Source organism: Physeter macrocephalus, chromosome 9, assembly GCF_002837175.3.
Source record: "Physeter macrocephalus isolate SW-GA chromosome 9, ASM283717v5, whole genome shotgun sequence".
NCBI lineage: Eukaryota > Metazoa > Chordata > Mammalia > Artiodactyla > Physeteridae > Physeter > Physeter macrocephalus.
The window spans coordinates 61,989,043-61,997,489 of NC_041222.1; the positions used below are offsets into that span (position 1 = coordinate 61,989,043).

At 41.5% G+C, this 8,447-nt stretch overlaps 1 pseudogene; it reads right to left on the reverse strand.

Annotated features, from left to right (window-relative positions):
• Positions 1-267: 267 nt before the first annotated feature.
• On the reverse strand, positions 268-1,155 carry LOC102991205 (putative monooxygenase p33MONOX; annotated as a pseudogene).
• Between the last annotated feature and the right edge of the window lie 7,292 nt (positions 1,156-8,447).

Consider the following 8,447-nt stretch of genomic DNA (forward strand, 5'->3'; position numbering starts at 1 on the left):
GTTTAGGGTGAATGATATAAAAATAGGTAATGAGGTCTCATACGTCACTGGTTAATGATTTAGTCTGACTGTAAATTAAAGCAGTACAGAATGGCTTCTTCCATACAACAAAGACAAGCTTTGCACTAGTGTTTCTCAGAAGCCAATTATATCTCCAGCTCTACCTTCAGTTTAACAACTTAAACCCCAAAATACAAAACCTTTCTTATGGTAAGGTAAAAGGGAACAAGACACCCTCTACCCAGAGTCCCTGGAATAGAAAGAGCTCTAGAACTCAGTAGGCATGAGCACATTCAAGTTTGAGATTATGGATCTGCAGTCATTGTTTCTTCCCTTCTATCACTGAGATGTCCATCTTGGGTGGCTTGAATGTTGCTGGATCCTCAGCCATTCAGGTGGCCTCAATCTGGATCAGCTCCATTGGAGAGGGCTTCTGGGCTTCTTTGTAGGCCTGGTGGCAAAACTTGAGTCAGACTTCTGGAGTGGTCTTGGCTCAAAGAAGCTCCATTTATCTGAGTTTCTGTCCTTATACCCACTTACAGAATCCATGGCACTGGGCTTGGGCCAGGTAAAGCTGTGGAAGAACAGTAGTGTAACAGCCTCTGGGTTTCTGCTTAGAGAAAGAGTGAGGGGTGCTGCTAGGGTGGTCTGGGCCGATGCAGCCTGCCTCTCTTTTTTTGTTGTCTCTCCACTGTGTAGCTTTAGTTTGTGGCATGCTTTTACCACTTGAAGGTACTTGATCTCCCTCAGTGGGAAAGCCCTTGTGGGGTGTGCAGCCAGCACCTTTCAGCCCTGCATGTTGTTCAAAACACTGAATGCTCTCCCGGGTCTGCTTTGTGATCAGAGAATTCATGATAACATGGGTAGTTCTAGCCTTTACCACTTGTCCACATTGTCAGTGCTATAGGGTCATGGCAGGTGGTGTGCATACTGGCGTCTCCTTAGTCTACTTTGGCAAGGTTCTGATACTTGTGTCTGGAATCACTGGCTTCCAGGGGATGCTGCCCATAACTGAAGGAAGAGGTAACATGGTGTAGGGCCCTTGAGGGCATTGTCATGGCTGAATGACTGACAGTACATCCTGGTGGGGAGGGACATCTTGCCTAGAGGCCCACTAGGCTCAAGAGCAGGCCTTTGGAGTTCTCTCAAAGCCATTGAAAGACTGGGATCCAGGTCCTTTAACTGTGTAGAATTCTGGAGCTGAGTCCCTACGACCACAGTGAAATGATGTGACAATCATGCTGACAAATATTCATGAGGGACATTGTCCAGCCGCCCAAATTAGCAAAGCTTCCCTGGAAGAGTTTATCCAGAGGTTCTGTTTCTCTGCCACTATGGGGCTGCCTATGGCCTGAGCTCCAGCGCTAGAAGGCTTCAAAGACCCATGTCTGTTGGATGTGGTGCAGTTGGAATCAAGCCATGGTGTGCTGGCCACAAAACGTGTTCAGGCCTCGGGCACTGATCGACAAGTGCTGGCTGCCACGAGGCTCAGACTCCACCATTAACTTTGCTCTTGAAGAGCTAGGTGACATTGGGTAAAACACAGTATCTCTGAACCTCAGTTTCCTTGTCTTAGAAAATGAGAATAAAATACCTGCTCTGTCTACTTCACAGGGTTCTTATAACATCAAACAATCCTTGTTCTCATTGCTTTTTTGAGGCAATGGAAGTGTAAGTGTGTGAAATAAAAGAATGCGTGTGAAAATATTTTTTTAAGTTTTAAGGGGCACACAAATGTAAAAATAACTGCTTATGATTTTATTAGTAAATCCAGGCTAAAATGTCATCATTTTTATGTTCAATTAAAGTCAACCAACATTTCTGAGGCCCTGCTTTTGGACCTGACCCTTTGGGAAGGAGTGTTAAGTTGTACGCACACACCTTAGGTATGGAAAGGCAATTTTCCTTTGGCAAGCTCCCTGCCCCCCAGAGCAAAGATGAGTGGCAAAGAATAAGAAACCACTGTCCTGGGTTACTGTGGCTTTTCCCCCTAAGAACCACACTTTGATTCTTGCTAATCTACCTCTCATTAGAAGTGTGTATAGGAAAAAAGAGGTGGGTCCCTTAGCTCAGGGCTAGAGGTAATAGGCAGAACACAGGAGAGTCAGTGATGGACGGCAGGGGTAGAAAAGAAAAAGAGGGACCTGGGAATTGGAGAGAAGAAAAGACAATGTACAAAGAAAATCAATCCTCCCAATTGTGGCATGTGGAGAGAAGGAACCAAGCTATAAAAATGGAAAGTGAGGACCTCAGATTCGATCAGTCGGATGCCAGGTGGACACGGCTTGAAAAAAAAATGAGGCTATTATCACTGAAGTTCATTTGACAGAGCTTATGTGTAAGAGTTAAGCAATGATCACTCTTGTCCAGAATCATAAAATAAGGTGCCAGGGTGATTTGTCACTCTGCTCTTCTAATAAACCCCAACTTTAGGAAGCATATATAAACTTGGGCCTCACACTAAAAACTCTTACTGTGTCATTGTAGATTAGTCCAGTCTCTGGCACATAGTTGGCATTCAATAAGTGTTTGATAAATAAACCAAAAGATGGCAGACCTACTTAGGTTAATTTATGTTTTCATGGGGTTGGAGGGCTCAAAGCTAGAAAAGAGTACATTTCCCTCCTCATTCTTTTATTTCCTTGAACGTGAGACTCTCAATTAAGACTCCTCCAGTCTACGTACAGGTCTTTATCCACTTACAATGGGATTACGTCCCAAGAAACTCATCGTAAGTTGAAAATACCGTTAAGTCCCCGAAATTTCACTCAATACACCTAACCTACCGAACATCAGAGCTTAGCCTAGCCTACCTTAAACCTGCTCAGAACACTTACATTAGCCTACAGTTGGGCAAAATCATCTCTCACAAAGCCTATTAATAAAGTGTTGAATGTCTCATGTAATTTACTGGATACTGTACTGAAAGTGAAAAACAGAATGGTTGTATGGGTACAGAATGGTTGTGTTTGGGTTGTTCATCCTCGTGATGGCGTGGCTGACTGGGAGCTGTGGCACTGCCGCTACCCAGCATCACAAGAGTATTGTACTGCATATCGCTACCCCGGGGAAAATATTAAACTTGAAAGTTCCAAGTATAGTTTCTACTGAATGCGTATTGCTTTCCCACCATCATAAAGTCGAACCATTGTAAGTTGTCAGGGACCGTCTGTAGATAATTTAATAATAACTGGTACTTATTTAATGGTTGTGTCGGGCACATGTGTGCTTGAGACGTTTACATGATCTCAGTCAATCCTTGCAACATAACTGAGCACATAATTATGGTACTTTAAACATGGAGAAAGTAAAATTCAGGGAGGCTGCCTTTAGACAGGGTAAGTAACTTGGCAAAAGTCACACAGCTAGTAAGTTGCATATGGGTTTCTGTAATTATTTTAGTAGAAAGGGCACTAGGAATTGGATCTTTATAACCACACTTGTCTAAGTGGTTAAAGCCAGAAGAAAGTGTGTAAAATGAAGGTAAGGTATCATTAAGACCTGAGCACTGTTGGCAGTGACCTTAAGAACAGAAGGAATGGCTAGGGCAGAGGCTTTCAAATGCTTCTGATGGCAACCAAAATAAGAAATGCATTTTAAATTCTAACACATACACACACACATGTGCGTGTGCACACACACACAATCACACATACCTATATACATAACTGAAGTAAAACTTTAAGCAGTGCTTACCATCGCTATGTGCGCTGCATACTAATTTTTTCTGTTCACTTTTCTTCTCTTTCCTTCCCTTCTCTTACATTCTGTTTCTACTCCAGTGTTTTACATACTGGTTGGGACACACTTATTTGACTTCACTATACACTAATAGGTTATGATCTGCAGTTGGAAAACCCCTGAGCTAGAAAACAATAAAGGTGGTAGAAGGAGCATGGACCTTTGATTCAGACAGTTGTGGGGATTGAATCTTGGGCTGCTATTATATTAACTGTGCGGGCTAAAGCAAGCAACATCTTCTTTTGAGCTTTTGTTTCTCATCCATAAAAGGGGGATAATGATACCTACTTCAAAGGGTTATAGAGAAGAATGAGCAATGAATATAGGCACCCACCCTAGCACATAGCATGTCTCCCGGAAGGATGGTGACAGCCATGTGCTGATGCATTTAAGAATGTAGAGTGCTGGTCCTGGCACCAGCTAGCTGTGTGAGTTTATGTAAGTAATTTCTTTAAGCTTCTCTCTAAGTCATGTAATTCCTCTAAGCTTCAGCTTACTCATCTGTAAAAAATGGGAGAAATAGTAGTACCTACCCCATAGGATTGTTTAAGAATTAAATGTGATAACACATGGAAAACCCTTAGCACAGCACCTGATACTTAGTATGTGCTCAATAAACTATTATTGGCTATATTGGCTGTTGAACAAATATATCTATTATTACTGTCCAACCACTTAAGGCTAGCCTGAACTCCCCAGACTAGGTTACAATATCTATTCTGATGATACAAACTCAGGATTGTGTGTGTGCATGTGCACGTGTGTACCTGTATGTGTGAAATTGGAATTGCTGTTAACATTGTTCACCAGTATTTTCTAGAGGCCAAAACAAACTTGGCTGCAGCAGAGGAAATCATTTTAGTAAAGAAAGGTTAGTTCCAAATTGGATTCCCTCTCCTTGTTCTTCTTAAGCATTTCTACAAAATCCAATCTTTGGCTTGACATTAAAGGCTTATTTTCAGTGAGTAGACTTCACACACCAAAAAAAAAAAAAGAAAGAAAGAAAGAAAAAGAGAGAAAAGAACATGACTCTACACACTAAGTAGTGGGAAGTGAGTTGAATTCTTCTGAGGTCCGTTAAGGAACTCTGTGGCATGGCCCCTGCCCAAAGCCTTACTTCTTCCCACCTGTGAGGCAGCCTCATGGGATTCAGGCTCTGTGTAATCCCCCCCTCCTGTTGGGCTGGACCTAGTGACTCACTTCTAACTAAGAGAATAAGGTGGAAAACACAGTGTACGACTCAGAGATTAGGTCATAGGAAGCAGTGTGGTATTGCCTCCCTTTCTTCTGGATCCCTTGCTCTGGGAGAAGCCAGCTGCCATGTTGTGCCCCATGGAAAGGTGCATGTGATGAAGAGGTGAAGCCTACCACCAATACTCACGTAAGTAAGGTTGGAAGCTGATCCTGCAGCCCCTTCAAAGACTACGGCCCCAGCTAATAGTTTGTGACTTCACCAGCGACCCTGAGCCAGAACGACTCATGCAGGTGCTCCCAGATTCAGGACTCTCAGAACCTGTGAGATAATAACTGTTTTTTCAAGTTGCTAAGCTTTGGAGATGATTTGTTGCATAGTAATAGTGACTACACTACCCTTGAATCCCACTTCACAGCATCTCTGTGTTCCATCAGGCAGTTCATTATTCATTCAACAATTCCCTCATTCATTCCATGAACTTTTATGAATTGTTCACCATGTGTCAGACAGTGTAATGACCTTCAGATCCTAACTTGAAGGAGATTACAGTCCAGTGGTGGAAATACAATAAGCAGACTAAAAATTAAAAGGCGAGCTGCATGCTAAATGCCACCATGTGGTTTTATTTTGAGGGCTTTGGGAACTCAGAGGAGGAAATGAGAACTTCCAGCCTGGCCAGATGAGAGAGGGATGAAACAGGGAGGGGATGGCACTTAAGCCTTCATACTAAGGTGTGATGGCTTTGTCATGAGTCACCTTGTCTAGGCTGACTACATTCCCCAGAATTCCTTTTCTTCTACATTTCTGTTTAGGGTGGGCCACAAAGGAGAGTCTTGCTGCAGGCAGAAGGGAAGCAGCAGCCAATTTGTGGTGCACACATGTTGATGCTAATCTGCTAACTCACCTTGTTAGTGTGAAGCAGCAGCCAGGCCTGCAATTTCTCTACCTTCCCTTGCGCCTTCCTTCAGCTTTTCTGACTTCTGGGTTCGGTGTGTATGTTTAGCTCTGTGATAAAGGGCTTTTGCTTCTGAAGGATACTTTCATCACCAAAGTGAAAGGCAAGACCAGACAAGGTTTCAGCCCTTCTTTGTTTCTGGGATGCCAGCCTTCCTGACTGCCTGGAGCTCCAGTCTCAGATATGGAGACAAGAGCCTTACAGATACTGCTCTACCACCTCCCAAAATTGTGTAGTCCAGTTCCCTGTGACAGACATGAGAGAAAATATGAACAGGTGAAATGAAAAAAAGCATTCGAAGCAGAGGGAATAGCATGAACAAAAACATGGAAGGGAACAGTAGGAGTAATACTTAACCACTGGCATGCCATTGCTAGTGACCAATCAGAACAAACTCTGGCTCCAGCACTGACCAATCAGAATGAAGCAGGGTCCTCAAGGGCCCTGATTGTGTCCCCTTCAATTACTGGATTATGGAGACTATCTGAGAAGTCTGGGTGGCTCTTGTGGTGGTTAAGGCATTTGGAGGATCTATCAGAGATGTGGCTATTTACCAATTGGAACAGAAATGTTTTAATATTTTAACAACTGGTACTATTATACTAGTGCATTCTAGCTGTATGGCAGCTCTGAAAAAACATGTGAGGCATATGTGATGAGGAATGAGTTTTTAATGTGACTGCAACATTGGCTGGCTTGGTGTGTGGCTGTAGTTTTAAACCCCAGTTACTCAAGTCAATGGAATTGATGAAACTGATTTAACCTGCTGTATCTTATGTGGCCATAGTCATAGCAGCTATTAAAACTGTTCTGTGGAGAAATTGAATTTAATCCAATTACAGAAGACCAGGACCCTATCCCTTCACTGAGTGAGGGTTCAGAGAACAGGAATTTTAGGCTCTCTGCCATTGACACACTGTACGCCGGACAAGTCACTTAACGCAACCTATCCTGGAGCCAGAAAGCAGTGACTTTACTTGGCCTTTCTTCTGTGTAATTTTCTGGGGATCTGAAATGCTTTTCCATTCTTGAAAACTATAGCCATTATGCCCTTCAACTTTGGAGTAAAGGTGAATTTAACCCAAGAAGCTTGCTCTGTATTTCACTGCCTCATCACCAGAATTTTAGTCTGGCAATTACTTCGTGTGAGTTGATCCATTATTGCCCTGCTCTCTCTAGAGAGCATCACAACTGTGTAGTTTATCCCTCCTTTTGATTGATCTCTCAGCAAATCACTTGCCAGGTATTCCTTTTATACCCTGTAATGTCCCCTGGTACTTAGAATTCTCTGTACAGCAGGTGCCTAATATCAATACTTATTTCATATATCACTTTGGTAAATTTTCCATCTCCAAATGAAAGTCAAACAGGACCTTCTAAACTAAAATATTTAAGGGTTTTGGATTGTGTATAGCTCTGTATTGTCTCTGCGTCCCTTCCACTAGCATGAATAATTAAGAATAGATTTGGACCCCTGTGTGTGCATGCCCATAATAATATGTGTGAGCATATAATGTGTATAAATTAAATCTTTTTGCTTCCAATGAAAAGGCAGCCTTGTTTAATGATGAGTAAATATGAATACAAAGAGCACTTCAGCATACTTAGAGCCACTGATGTCTCTTAGGTAAGATCAAACTACCAGAAATTAGTATTTGTCATTAAAAGAAATTCAAATCATAAACAGAAAAAATAATACAGTCAACACTGAGATACTTTCAATATTCTAGGGCAGTGGGCTTAATTTGCACACAGTTGAAGCCCATCCTCACTAATAAACATGTCACCGTTGAACTCATTGTCCTTTGGGGAAATGAGAAATACAAGTTGAACGTTTATAGGGAAAAAATAAACACAGGAAAATATTGGTCTATGGTTAAAAACAAACTTTGAAATCCAAACAAAAAAGTGGATATGCTGACTAATAAAATGATAGTGTCTGAATGCGATTGCTGAGAATTTGGGATTTTGAATACAAATTCTTTCCTCTCAAGCAATTGAATCAGTAGAAGAAATTTAAAATGAACAGAAATGACTATAAACAAAAGTCTTAAGGCTTTTACAATTACTACAAAGCAAATTTTCCTTCTTAACCCTGGAAAATTGTTCAGAAAATGATGAGGTAGGTTTTTGAGCTTTTCTACTTGTCTTGTTTTCATGTTTAGCAAATATACATTTAATTATATTTGAATATACTTACTGCAACTATAGGTGAAAAAAATGAACACGTTCAGTTAGCATGACCTTATGAAGTGTACAAAGCAAAGCAGAATAAATTTTTTTCTCTCCATTCTGTTTCCGGGGAATAAATCATAAGTTGTTCACTGTTATTGAACGGTTTTTCAATAGTTCACCTCCCAGCATTAGCATGAATAAATTTCTCCTCTCAGTATAGAAAGCAATTCACCATTTCCTTTCTCTCTCTTAACCACATCCAGTCCTTCAAGTTCACTTGTTCTCTTACACATAGGTGTATATAGTTCTTAATTCTTAGCAAACTTCTCATTCCCCAGTAGAAAGAAAGTCTGATCTACGCCAGTGCTCTTTAGTCAGAAT